At 43.2% G+C, this 12,402-nt stretch overlaps 4 non-coding genes across 4 annotated transcripts; all 4 read right to left on the bottom strand.

Moving 5' to 3' along the window:
* Positions 1–10,567: 10,567 nt before the first annotated feature.
* LOC135037290 (U5 spliceosomal RNA) lies at positions 10,568–10,683 on the bottom strand. Its single transcript, XR_010231852.1, has one exon. It is a non-coding gene; the product is annotated as a U5 spliceosomal RNA (small nuclear RNA).
* A 275-nt stretch (positions 10,684–10,958) lies between these two features.
* On the bottom strand, positions 10,959–11,074 carry LOC135037276 (U5 spliceosomal RNA). The gene has a single exon (XR_010231839.1). It is a non-coding gene; the product is annotated as a U5 spliceosomal RNA (small nuclear RNA).
* Positions 11,075–11,348: 274 nt separating this feature from the next.
* Positions 11,349–11,465, bottom strand: LOC135037296 (U5 spliceosomal RNA). Its single transcript, XR_010231858.1, has one exon. It is a non-coding gene; the product is annotated as a U5 spliceosomal RNA (small nuclear RNA).
* A 59-nt stretch (positions 11,466–11,524) lies between these two features.
* On the bottom strand, positions 11,525–11,688 carry LOC135037142 (U1 spliceosomal RNA). Its single transcript, XR_010231735.1, has one exon. It is a non-coding gene; the product is annotated as a U1 spliceosomal RNA (small nuclear RNA).
* Between the last annotated feature and the right edge of the window lie 714 nt (positions 11,689–12,402).

The following is a 12,402-nucleotide window of genomic DNA, read 5'->3' as shown; positions in this document are numbered from 1 at the left end:
GAAAGCACCACATTATCAAATGCAGTCCTTTCGATCACAGAGAAACAAGAAAGTACGAGGTGCGTCCTTTCTTGCCAGAGGTAAGGGCAGAGGGAAGAAGCTGCACAACACAGCTAGTTCCCAGGAACAGAAGTCCTCCCCGGCCTCTACAAAATCCACCGCATGACGCTGGGGCTCCGCTAAAGGAGTCCGCCCAGTTGGGGGCACGTCTTCGTGTTTTCAGCCACATCTGGGTTCATTCGCAGGTGGATCCCTAGGCAATAGAAATTGTTTCTCAGGGTTACAAGCTGAAATTCGAAGAGGTGCCTCCTCGCCGGTTTTTCAAATCGGCCCTACCATCTTCTCCCCAGGAAAGGGAGATAGTGTTAAATGCAGTTCACAAATTGTATCTTCAACAGGTGGTGGTCAAGGTTCCCCTGCTTCAACAAGGAAAGGGAAATTATTCGACCCTGTTTGTAGTCCCAAAACCGGACGGTTTGGTCAGACCCATATTAAATTTAAAATCCCTGAACCTATACTTGAAAAGGTTCAAGTTCAAGATGGAATCGCTAAGAGCGGTCATCGCCAGCCTAGAAGGGGGGGATTTTATGATATCTCTGGACATAAAGGATGCATACCTTCATGTACTCATTTATCCACCTCATCAGGCGTACCTAAGATTTGCGGTACAGTATTGTCATTACCAATTTCAGACGTTGCCGTTTGGTCTCTCCAGAATTTTCTCCGAGAATTTTCACCAAGGTAATGACGGAAATTATGGTGCTCCTGCGAAAGCAAGGTGTCACAATTATCCCGTACTTGAACGATCTCCTCATAAAAGCGAGATCAAGAGAGCAGTTGCTGAACAGCGTATAACTTTCATTGAAGGTGTTACAGCAAAACGGCTGGACTCTCAATATCCCGAAGTCGGAGTTGGTTCCTACGACTCGTCTGACTTTGCTTGGGCATTATTCTGGATACGGACCAGAAAAGGGTTTATCTTCCGATAGAAAAGGCCCAGGAACTCATGACTCTGGTCAGGAACCTATTGAAACCAAAACAGGTGTCAGTGCATCACTGCACTCGAGTCCTGGGAATGATGGTGGCATCATACGAGGCCATTCCCTTCGGCAGGTTCCATGCGAGGATCTTGCAATGGGACCTACTGGACAAGTGGTCCGGGTCACATCTACAGATTCATCAGTTGATCACCCTGTCCCCCAGGGCCAGGGTATCTCTCCTGTGGTGGCTGCAGAGTGCTCACCTTCTAGAGGGCCGCAGGTTCGGCATTCAGGACTGGATCCTGGTGACCACGAACGCGAGCCTCCGAGGTTGGGGAGCAGCCACACAGGGAAGAAATTTCCAAGGTCTTTGGTCAAGTCAGGAGACTTGTCTTCACATCAACATCCTGGAGCTAAGGGCCATATACAACGCCCTATGTCAAGCGGAGACCTTACTTCGCGACCAACCAGTTCTGATCCAGTCAGACAACGTCACCGCAGTAGTTCATGTAAACCGCCAAGGCGGCACAAGGAGCAGAGTGGCGATGGCGGAAGCCACCAGAATTCTTCGCTGGGCGGAGAATCATGTAAGCGCACTGTCAGCAGTGTTCATTCCGGGAGTGGACAACTGGGAAGCAGACTTCCTCAGCAGACACGACCTACATCCAGGAGAGTGGGGACTCCATCAGGAAGTCTTCGCACAGATTGCAAGTCGGTGGGGACTGTTCCAGATAGACATGATGGCGTCCCGCCTCAACAAAAAGCTACAGAGGTATTGCACCAGGTCAAGAGACCCTCAGGCAGTAGCTGTTTAAACAGCTCTTCATTTTCTGATTTTATGTTTATGCTAACAAATTTGCTCTCTGAAAAGTGTCCACAAAGCCAAGTCTCTGATTAACACCTTTGTAGGAATGGTTTTTCACCTATTACTGAATTAAACTTGCTTCATTGGAAAGGCAGCAAGATGCATCCTCATTTCAATGTCTACTGAAATAATACAGGTTGACACCAGGAAACATAAACGCCACTGCATCCTTGCTGCTTTCGCATGTGGAAGTCTGTTTAATGTGAAAACAAGGTGATATCTAATTAGCACACAGGTAAGGAATTAAGAAAATCTTTAGTTAAGGGTGAAGGTGTTTCTCACAAAATCGTTGCCCCAATGCATCATTGAAATTCAAGCTGGAAAGATGATTTTAATATATCACTTGTACATTTTGTATTGCTCTTCTGGTGACAATGTAGTTTGTTTTTGTCAATTACCATTTTAATAATAGGGTAAAGAAAATTAAGTGGATTTTTGAAAGAAAACAATACTGTCAATATACTATTAAAACAAATTAAAATGGTAAAAGTTATTGTACTTTAAGTAAAAATAAAAGAGCAAAAATATCAATCCCAGTTTTGGATTACTTTAATTAACAAAAAAAAAATGCATATAGCAGAGGATAGTTTCAATCTGCCTACCTCTGGGTTATGGGCCCAGCATGTTTCCATTGCAGTACTCTGCTGCACATGTAAGTGCAAGAGATCCTGAAGCACTCACTCATCATGGGAAAGTACCAATGTGTTTCTTCGTTGGTTGATGGAAGAAACATCTTACAAAAACTCTCCAGATTATTGACTTTTTAAAGTTTTTCTAGGAAACGTTCTAGATGAATGCTTATTAGCCTTTGTCAGTATGTATGTTTGTAAAGTGTCTCTGTGGCGCAATCGGTTAGTGTGTTTGGTTATTAATCAAAGGGTTGGTGGTTCAATCCCACCCAACGATGTAATTGACCTTGTTATCAGATTTTGGTGATCTTTAAGTAGACAAGTCAAAATTTCAAACCCCCTTCTTATGGTGTAGGGTACCTGGCCTACTCTGATGTAATCAGAGTTAGATTTGAATCAGTGATTTTATAAAAAAACAGCTAGGAAGCACAATTTAGCAGTGGGTTGCAGAGAAAAAGAAATATGCTGGCAGAAAAATCCAATTGAGTGATTAAACAGCTCTTCATTTTCTGGCTTTATTTTTATGCTAACTAATTTGTTCTCTGAAAAGTGTCCACAAAGCCAAGTATCTGATTAACATATTTGTAGGGATGGTTTTTCACCTATTACTAAATTAAACTTGCTTCATTGGAAAGGCAGCAAGATGCATCCTCATTTCAATATCTACTGAAATAATACAGGTTGACACCAGGAAACATTAACGCCACTGCATCCTTGCTGCTTTCTCATGTGGAAGTCTGTTTAATGTGAAAACAAGGTGATATCTAATTAGCACACAGGTAAGGAATAAAGAAAATCTTTATTTAAGGGTGAAGATGTTTCTCACAAAATCGTTGCCCCAATGCATCATTGAAATTCAAGCTGGAAAGATGATTTTAATATATCACTTGTACATTTTGTATTGCTCTTCTGGTGACAATGTAGTTTGTTTTTGTCAATTACCATTTTAATAATCGGGTAAAGAAAATTAATTGGATTTTTGAAAGAAAACAACACTGTCAATATACTATTAAAACAAATTAAAATGGTAAAAGTTATTGTACTTTAAGTAAAAATAAAAGCTAAAATATCAATCCCAGTTTTGGATTACTTTAATGAACAAAAAAAAATGCATATAGCAAAGGATAGTTTCAATCTGCCTACCTCTGGGTTATGGGCCCAGCATGCTTCCATTGCAGTACTCTGCTGCACATGTAAGTGCAAGAGATCCTGAAGCACTCACTCATCATGGGAAAGTACCAATGTGTTTCTTCATTGGTTGCTGGAAGAAACATCTTACAAAAACTCTCCAGATTATTGACTTTTTAAAGTTTTTCTAGGAAACGTTCTAGATGAATGCTTATTAGTCTGTCAGTATGTACTTTTTGCAAAGTGTCTCTGTGGCGCAATCGGTTAGTGTGTTCAGCTATTAATCAAAAGGTTGGTGGTTCAATCCCATCCAGGGACGTAATTGACCTTGTCATCAAATTTTGGTAATATTTAAGTAGACAAGTCATATAGCAGAGGATAGTTTCAATCTGCCTACCTCTGGGTTATGGACCCAGCATGCTTCCATTACAGTACTCTGCTGCACATGTAAGTGCAAGAGATCCTGAAGCACTCACTCATCATGCGAAAGTACCAATGTGTTTCTTCATTGGTTGCTGGAAGAAACATCTTACAAAAACTCTCCAGATTATTGACTTTTTAAAGTTTTTCTAGGAATCGTTCTAGATGAATGCTTATTAGCCTTTGTCAGTATGTACTTTTGCAAAGTTTCGCTGTGGCGCAATCAGTTAGTGTGTACGGCTATTAACCAAAAGGTTGGTGGTTCAATCCCACCCAGGGACGTAATTGAACTTGTAATCAGATTTTGTTGATCTTTAAGTAGACAAGTCAAAATTTCGAAAACCCCTGTTATGGTGTAGGGTACCTGGCCTTCTCTGATGTAATCAGAGTTAGATTTGATTCATACTGTTAACTGGGTAGTATATCACAAGTTATACGGTGTGATTGGTGTGGCTGGTATGAATCTTGACCTTGGATTAACAAAAATCCTTTCCTCGAACTGTCTGTCTCCTCTGGGCACAGTTTCTCTAACTGAGGTATGGAGGAGGGGCATAGAGGGAGGAGCCAGTGCACACCCAGATCTAAAGTCTTTCTTAAAGTGCCCATGTCTGCTGCGGAGCCCGTCTATCCCCCATGGTCCTTACGGAGTCCCCATCATCCTCTACGGACTACGAGAAAAAAAAATTACCGGTAGGTTTAAAATGTTATTTTTTTCTCTGCAACCCACTGCTAAATTGTGCTTCCTAGCTGTTTTTTATAAAATCACTTAATTAAATCTAACTCTGATTACGTCAGAGAAGGCCAGGTACCCTACACCATAAGAGGGGGTTTGAAATTTTGACTTGTCTACTTAAAGATCACCAAAATCTGATGACAAGGTCAATTACATCCCTGGGTGGGATTGAACCACCAACCTTTTGGTTAATAGCCCATGTAAGTGCAAGAAATCCTGAAGCACTCACTCATCATGGGAAAGTACCAATGTGTTTCTTACAAAAATTCTCCAGATTATTGACTTTTTAAAGTTTTTCTAGGAAACGTTCTAGATGAATGATTATTAGCCTTTGTCAGTATTGACTTTTGCAAGGTGTCTCTGTGGCGCAATCGGTTAGCATGTTTGGCTATTAACCAAAAGGTTGGTGGTTCAATCCCACCCAGGGATGTAATTGACCTTGTAATCAGATTTTGGTGATCTTTAAGTAGACAAGTCAAAATTTCAAAAACCCCCCTTATGGTGTAGGGTACCTGGCCTTCTCTGATGTAATCAGAGTTAGATTTGATTAAGTGATTTTATAAAAAAACAGCTAGGAAGCACAATTTAGCAGTGGGTTGCAGAGAAAAAAAATATGCTGGCAGAAAAGTCCAATTGAGTGATTAAACAGCTCTTCATTTTCTGATTTTATGTTTATGCTAACAAATTTGCTCTCTGAAAAGTGTCCACAAAGCCAAGTCTCTGATTAACACCTTTGTAGGAATGGTTTTTCACCTATTACTGAAATAAACTTGCTTCATTGGAAAGGCATCAAAGATGCATCCTCATTTCAATGTCTACTGAAATAATACAGGTTGACACCAGGAAACGTCACTGCATCCTTGCTGCTTCCTCACGGGGAAGTCTGTTTAATGTGAAAACAAGGTGATATCTAATCAGCACACAGGTAAGGAATTAAGAAAATCTTTCTTTGTGGGTGAAGATGTTTCTCACAAATTGTTGTCCCAATGCATCATTGAAATTCAAGATGGAAGATGATTTTCATATATCACTTGTACATTTTGCATTGCTCTTCTGGTGACAATGTAGTTTGTTTTTGTCAATTACCATTTCAGTAATAGGGTAAAGAAAATTAAGTGGATTTTTTAAAGAAAACAATGCTGTCAATATACTATTAAAACAAATTAAAATGATAAAAGTTATTGTACTTTAAGTAAAAATAAAAGAGCCAAAATATCAATCCCAGTTTTTGATTACTTTAATTATAAAAAAAAAAATGCACATAGCAGAGGATAGTTTCGATCAATCGACCTCTGGGTTATGGGCCCAGCATGCTTCCATTGCACTACTCTGCTGCTCATGGAAGTGTAAGAGATCCTGAAGACTAAATTGATTAAAGGCCTAAAAGTACTGGACTATAAGGAAAGACTTACTAGGCTGAATATTTATACACTAGAAAAGAGGTGCCTAAGAGGAGATATTATTAATATCTTCAAATATGTAAAGATACATAACAAAGAGTTATCAGAGGAATTATTTATTAAAAGAACACGTGGTCACTCGCTGCGACTGGAGGAAAGTTCAGAACGCAATGGAGGAAAGGTTTCTTCACTGTTAGGGCAATCAGGATGTGGAATTCCCTGCCAGGGAAGGTGGTAATGGCGGACTCTGTAATTGGATTTAAAAAAGGAATGGATACATTTCTGAATGAAAAAGCTATCCAAGGTTATAATACTTAAAATATCAACATGGTTAATCCGGGGGTAACATGAGTTATAGTAGCTAACTAGTCATAAAACATTATTCAGCAAGTATGTAGAATCATCACAACTTAAAACAGGTTGAACACGATGGGCAATTTGCCTCTATTCAACCTCAAAAACTATGTTACTATATTACTATGTTATTGTAGTATACAGAACACCACAATGCAATGAGCAGTGATAGTGAGCACTGATGAGGATACTAGAACTGACACTGAGCAGCAAGATGCAGCACTGGACTATTAGTAATGTACTGTAGTATGCTGAGCACCACAATGCAGCACAAGACAATGAGCAGTGATACTGAGCACTGATGAGGATACTACTGAGAACTGACACTGAGCAGGAGAGACACACTACTAGTATTACTGAGCAGCAATAAGTAACCACTGATACTGAGCACTGATATTGAGATTTCCACTGAGAGAACATAGCCACGTCCTCTCCGCTCTCTCTTCAATGCACGAGTAAAAATGGCAGCAACGCGCAGCTCTTTATATGGAATCCGAATCTCGCGAGAATCCGACAGCGGGATGATGACATTTTCCCTTGTTCAGGTTTTCCGAGTCAGGCGGGAACAACCGAGCCTGCCTCGGACCAGTGTAAACCACGTGGAGTTCGTGGGGAATTCGGTTCTCGGAGAACCGAACCCGCTCCTCTCTACCTTATACCCATCAATTTTTTTATTTTCAATCTAAGCCCCTGCAGTTTTCTGTAAGCATCTGCTTCGCTATGATGATCAACAAGTCACAAGGGCAAACACTCAGGGTTTGAGGCGTAGATCTTAGGACCAGCTGCTACAAGCATGGCAGAGGTGTCACTATCACTGGTGACACACAGAGAGGTGGCGAGGGAGATTGTAATGCAGTGCGCGCAGATAAGCAGCGCAATGGTAAAAAGGAGGCATGGTTTCATAGGTAGGGGCGTGGCCTGGTGGCCTGAATCTACATTTTGTTGCTCCGGGTGTCCCGGGGGTTGGGGGCTGCACCCGGGGACTAGTGTGTGAGCGGTGCTGGCTCCTGCACAGTGACAGGGCATGGCCACCCAGCATGACGCCTCCCTTCTTGACCATGCTGTAATTGCAGTCGCACTGCAGTTCAGCGTGATCATAAAAAATGGTGTAGGCTCCTGCTGGTGCAGACTGTATGTGCGCGCAGGAAGCCGCCACCATTTTTGTGATCACAGCGGCTGAATGTGATGTCATACAGCCGCTGTGACCACGCCCCCTGTGTCTCCTCCATTGCAGACCCCATTTTGAAGCCTTGCCCCCGCACCGCTCCATCCCTGACTTGGAAATGGAGTGTTGCTGACCCACCTCTCCCCCCCTTCCCCACCCCGATTGACAGGCAGAGGCGATCACATTCTCTGCGGGGTGCCGCAGAAAATGCAGGCACATGCGTATGCTCTTAGCAATTTTTGCAGTTGGATCGCTTATTGTGATTGCAATCCAACCTGAATCAGGCCCTATTACCTATCACAATGCGCTGCGGGCAGTACAAAATTGGGTTAATATAGGAGAAAAACCCCCAGACCTGTGCTCCTTAACTGTACCTGGTGGCTAGTGGAGCGGCTGCCCAGTAATCAGTGTCCACCGCAGTGCGCACACGGCCCACCCCCTACGGCCTCGCTCCCCTTCATCAGCGGCCTCGTGATCCGGAAGGGTGGTGTGTGTGTGACTGACCTTAGGATGAAACCGGAGCCTCCGCTGCAGTGACCCAGCAACCAGGGCACGGGAGTATATAGCGCCGCTGGGAGTGATGAAGCTGCAGTAAAGATGTCTATTAGACCTAGCCTGCTGCAGCCCTTGTAGATTCTCATAAAACAAGTTCTTCTTTTCTTGTCAAAATTAATAGCTAAGAATAGGCTGCCTGAGGCAGGCCCCTGTTAATTGGCCTGCTACTGAAGGCACCAACTACAAACTGAGCTCCCTGTTCATGGAAGCGGGGTTATAGAGGAGAATGCACTGAGCTTCTTGGGAACAGTCAAAAGCTTTGAGCCGGTTGGTGCCTCAGATCAAGATCCTACTCTACACCCCAATGTGAATCCTTGTGGAGTCCAGTGTACCCCACAGAAGAAATTAATGTGTCACACCCATTGGCAGCAACCTTAGAATAGCTGCTGACGGGCACAATTGAGAAAGGAAGGGGGGGGGACATTTGAATCCAGCACATAGATGCAATTCAAATATGTAATTTGTACCTTCCTATTTTAAAATATAATGGATGAACCTCACCCTGTGAGAACAATCTTCATGATCAAGAGATCTAATATGTAAAATAAGTATGAGTTGGGATAGGGCTGGGGAGGGTGGCAGCTCGGGCAGCCCCTCCCCCGTCAAGTTAAGGAGATTCAACTGAGGAAGCACAAGGGAACTCTCGTCTGGGGACAACAACTGCAGGGAGACCACATCTTTTCAGATGAACATGGGATGGCGGAAGGCTGCCTAATACTGAAGCACCATCAAATATCAAACCATATCCAACAACTAGTAACAGCATTCCTGGGGGAAGGTCTGCAGCAGACGGATTTGCATACGGTGATGTCATCCAAGCAGTGGGCCAAAGTTGGCTGGAACCCTCATCTGCATATAAAAAGAGAAAAGGGGCATGCAGGGCATGGCGGCCTTTTGCAGTGCTTGGATGACCCCTAGTTCGCATTAAACACCCCCACCCTCCTTTGGTGTGGGGCTCATGTTGGCCATGCCCCATCCCCTGAAGCATTCATGCTGATTTCTTGCAGCAGCTGGGCACTGTAACAGCTCCAGAACTGCTCTGTAAGGCAAGTAAAAGGGTGTGGGCCCTGCAGCACCACCTGTAGTTCGCATTGTGCGTTGGAAGGCACAAAGTAAGCAGACGGGAGGAGAAGTCAGGATAGTACACAAGGGCATCCTTTTCTCTTAGTCCGTAGAGGATGCTGGGGTCACATTAAGAACCATGGGGTATAGACGGGATCCGCAAGAGACATGGGCACTTTAAGACTTTCAAAGGGTGTGAACTGGCTCCTCCCTCTATGCCCCTCCTCCAGACTCCAGTTATAGGAACTGTGCCCAGGGAGACGGACATTTCGAGGAAAGGATTTATTGTTAAACTAAGGTGAGCATCTTACCAGCTCACACCTTAAGCATGCCGCAGAACGTGGCATTCAACAGAACACAAGCCAACGGCATGAACAATTGCAGCAAAAAGCTGACCAGAACCGTAACACAACATGTGTATAACCACAAGTAATAACTGCAGACACAGTATGGACTGGGACGGGTGCCCAGCATCCTCTACGTACTAAGAGAAAAGGATTTACCGGTAGGTATTAAAATCCTATTTTCTCATACGACCTAGAGGATGCTGGGGTCACATTAAGAACCATGGGGTTATACCAAAGCTCTTGAACGGGTGGGAGAGTGCGTACGACTCTGCAGCACCGAATGACCCAACTTGAGGTTATCATCAGCCAAGGTATCAAACTTGTAAAACTTAGCAAAAGTGTTTACTAAATAGCTGCTCGGCAAAGTTGCAATGCCGAGACTCCCCGACCAGCTGCCCAGGATGAACCCACCTTTCTAGTAGAATGGGTCTTCACCTAATTCAGTAACGGCAATCCTGCCGTGGAATGAGCATGCTGAATTTTACCACAGATCCAGCGCATAATGGTCTGCATGGAAGCAGGACACCCAATCATGTTGGGAGCATACAGGACAAACAGAGCCTCTGTTTTCCTAATCTGAACCGTTCTGGTGACATAAATTTTCAAAGTTCTGACCACAGCCAGAGACTTTGACTCAACGAAGGTGTCAGTGGCCAAAGGCACCATGTGGAAAGATGAACCACCTTCGGCAGAAATTGTTGACGTGTCCTCAATTCTGCTCTATCTTCATGAAAGATCAAATAAAGGCTCTTGTGATACTGCATGGTTTGTACTGTTTTCCATGTGCTCCCAGATCTTTCAAGCAAGTAGCATGGTCAAGAAAGTTCTGTTTGAAAAGAAACAAACATTTACTGTCATTGTTATGCAAATAAACTTACATTAAAGCTAACAAGAAAGCACACTCGTTCTGTCTTTAAACTGATAAAAGAAACCCCAATAATATGGGGCATGCAAAAATTGAGATAAAACTCAGTTTTGCTCCTCTCCACGGAAATCTTTAATAAAAGGCGAAATATTTGTTAGTTCTGAAGAGAAACCAGAGCATGACCAAGATTCCACCTGTCGCCTGAGTGCCATGCCAGCAGTTCTCATTCAGCTCAAAGTGAGCACCCAATTTGAATGAAAGAAAGCAGATTTCTCACCAGGCTTCCCCTTGCTATAAACATGGTTTGTACTCTTTTCCATGTGCTCCCAGATCTTTCAAACAATTAGTGTGGTCAAGAAAGTTCTGTTTGAAAAGAAACAAACATTTACTGTCATTTCTATGCAAATGAGCTTACATTAAAGCACACTCGTTCTATCTTTAAACCAATAAAATAAAACCCCAATAAGATGGGGCATGCAAAAATTGAGATAAAACTCAGTTTTGCTCCTCTCCACGGAAATCTTTAGTAAAAGGCGAAAGATTTGTTCGTTCTGAAGAGAAACCACAGCATGACCAAGATTCTACCTGTCGCCTGAGTGCCATGCCAGCAGTCCTCATTCAGCTCAAAGTGAGCACCCAATTTGAAAGAAAGAAAGCAGATTTCTCACCAGGCTTCCCCTTGCTATAAACATGGTTTGTACTCTTTTCCATGTGCTCCCAGATCTTTCAAGCAATTAGTATAGTCAAGAAAGTTCTGTTTGAAAAGAAACAAACATTTACTGTCATTTCTACGCAAATGAGCTTACATTAAAGCACACTCGTTCTATCTTTAAACTGATAAAAGAAACCCCAATAAGACGGGGCATGCAAAAATTGAGATAAAACTCAGTTTTGCTCCTCTCCACGGAAATCTTTAGTAAAAGGCAAAAGATTTGTTCGTTCTGAAGAACTAGCACAAGGGAACTCTCAAAAGAAGAACAAGGCTCTGAAACAAAGAAATCTGACTTTTACCAGAGCTGACCAGAGGAAAACACAAACACAGTCCCCCACTACCACAAATAAAGCAGTCGAGTTTCCCACATTTGGGGAAATCACAGGGGTCAGCATACCCAGAATGCAATGAATGAACCTCACCCTGGGAGAATAATCTTCATGACCATGGTATCTCCTATGCAAAATAAGTATGATTTGGGATAGAGCTGGGGAGGGCCGCTGCTCAGGCACATCTCTGTCAAGTTAAGGAGATTCAACTGAGGCAGCACAAGGGAACTCTCATCTGGGGACAACAACTGCAGGGAGAACACATATTTTCAGATGAACATGGGAGGGCAGAAGGCTGCCTAATACTGAAGCACCCCCAAACAACAAACCAAATGCAACAACTAGTGCAAGCATTCCTGGGGGAAGGCCTGCCGCAGATGGATTTGCATATGGTGATGTCATCCAAGCAGTGGGTCAAAGTTGGCTTCAACCCTCGTCTGCATATGAAAACAGAAAAGGGGCGTGCAGGGCATGGTGGCCTTTTGCGGCGCTTGTCTGACCCCTAGTTTGCATTAAACACCTCCACCCTCCTTCGGTGTGGGGCTCATGTTGGCTATGCCCCAGCCCCTGAAGCATTCAAGCTGATTTTTCTCCCAAACGAAAGACACTAGAATGAAAATTTTAAAGCCTCCTGTTAGTGCTTCATCTACACGTTATAGCCCTGAATTTTCCAATGCCTATCTCTTTGCAAAAGAGAGATATCGGCAAGGAAAAGCTGTATTGTACCTTTGCATTTTTCTCCCAAACGAAAGACACTAGAATGAAAATTTTAAAGCCTCCTGTTAGTGCTTCATCTACACGTTATAGCCCTGAATTTTCCAATGCCTAGCTCTTTGCAAAAGAGAGATATTGGCAAGG

The sequence above is a fragment of the Pseudophryne corroboree genome, unplaced genomic scaffold (assembly GCF_028390025.1).
Source record: "Pseudophryne corroboree isolate aPseCor3 unplaced genomic scaffold, aPseCor3.hap2 scaffold_670, whole genome shotgun sequence".
NCBI lineage: Eukaryota > Metazoa > Chordata > Amphibia > Anura > Myobatrachidae > Pseudophryne > Pseudophryne corroboree.
Note: the sequence above shows the minus strand (reverse complement) of the source record. Positions and strands in the feature narration are given on the sequence as shown.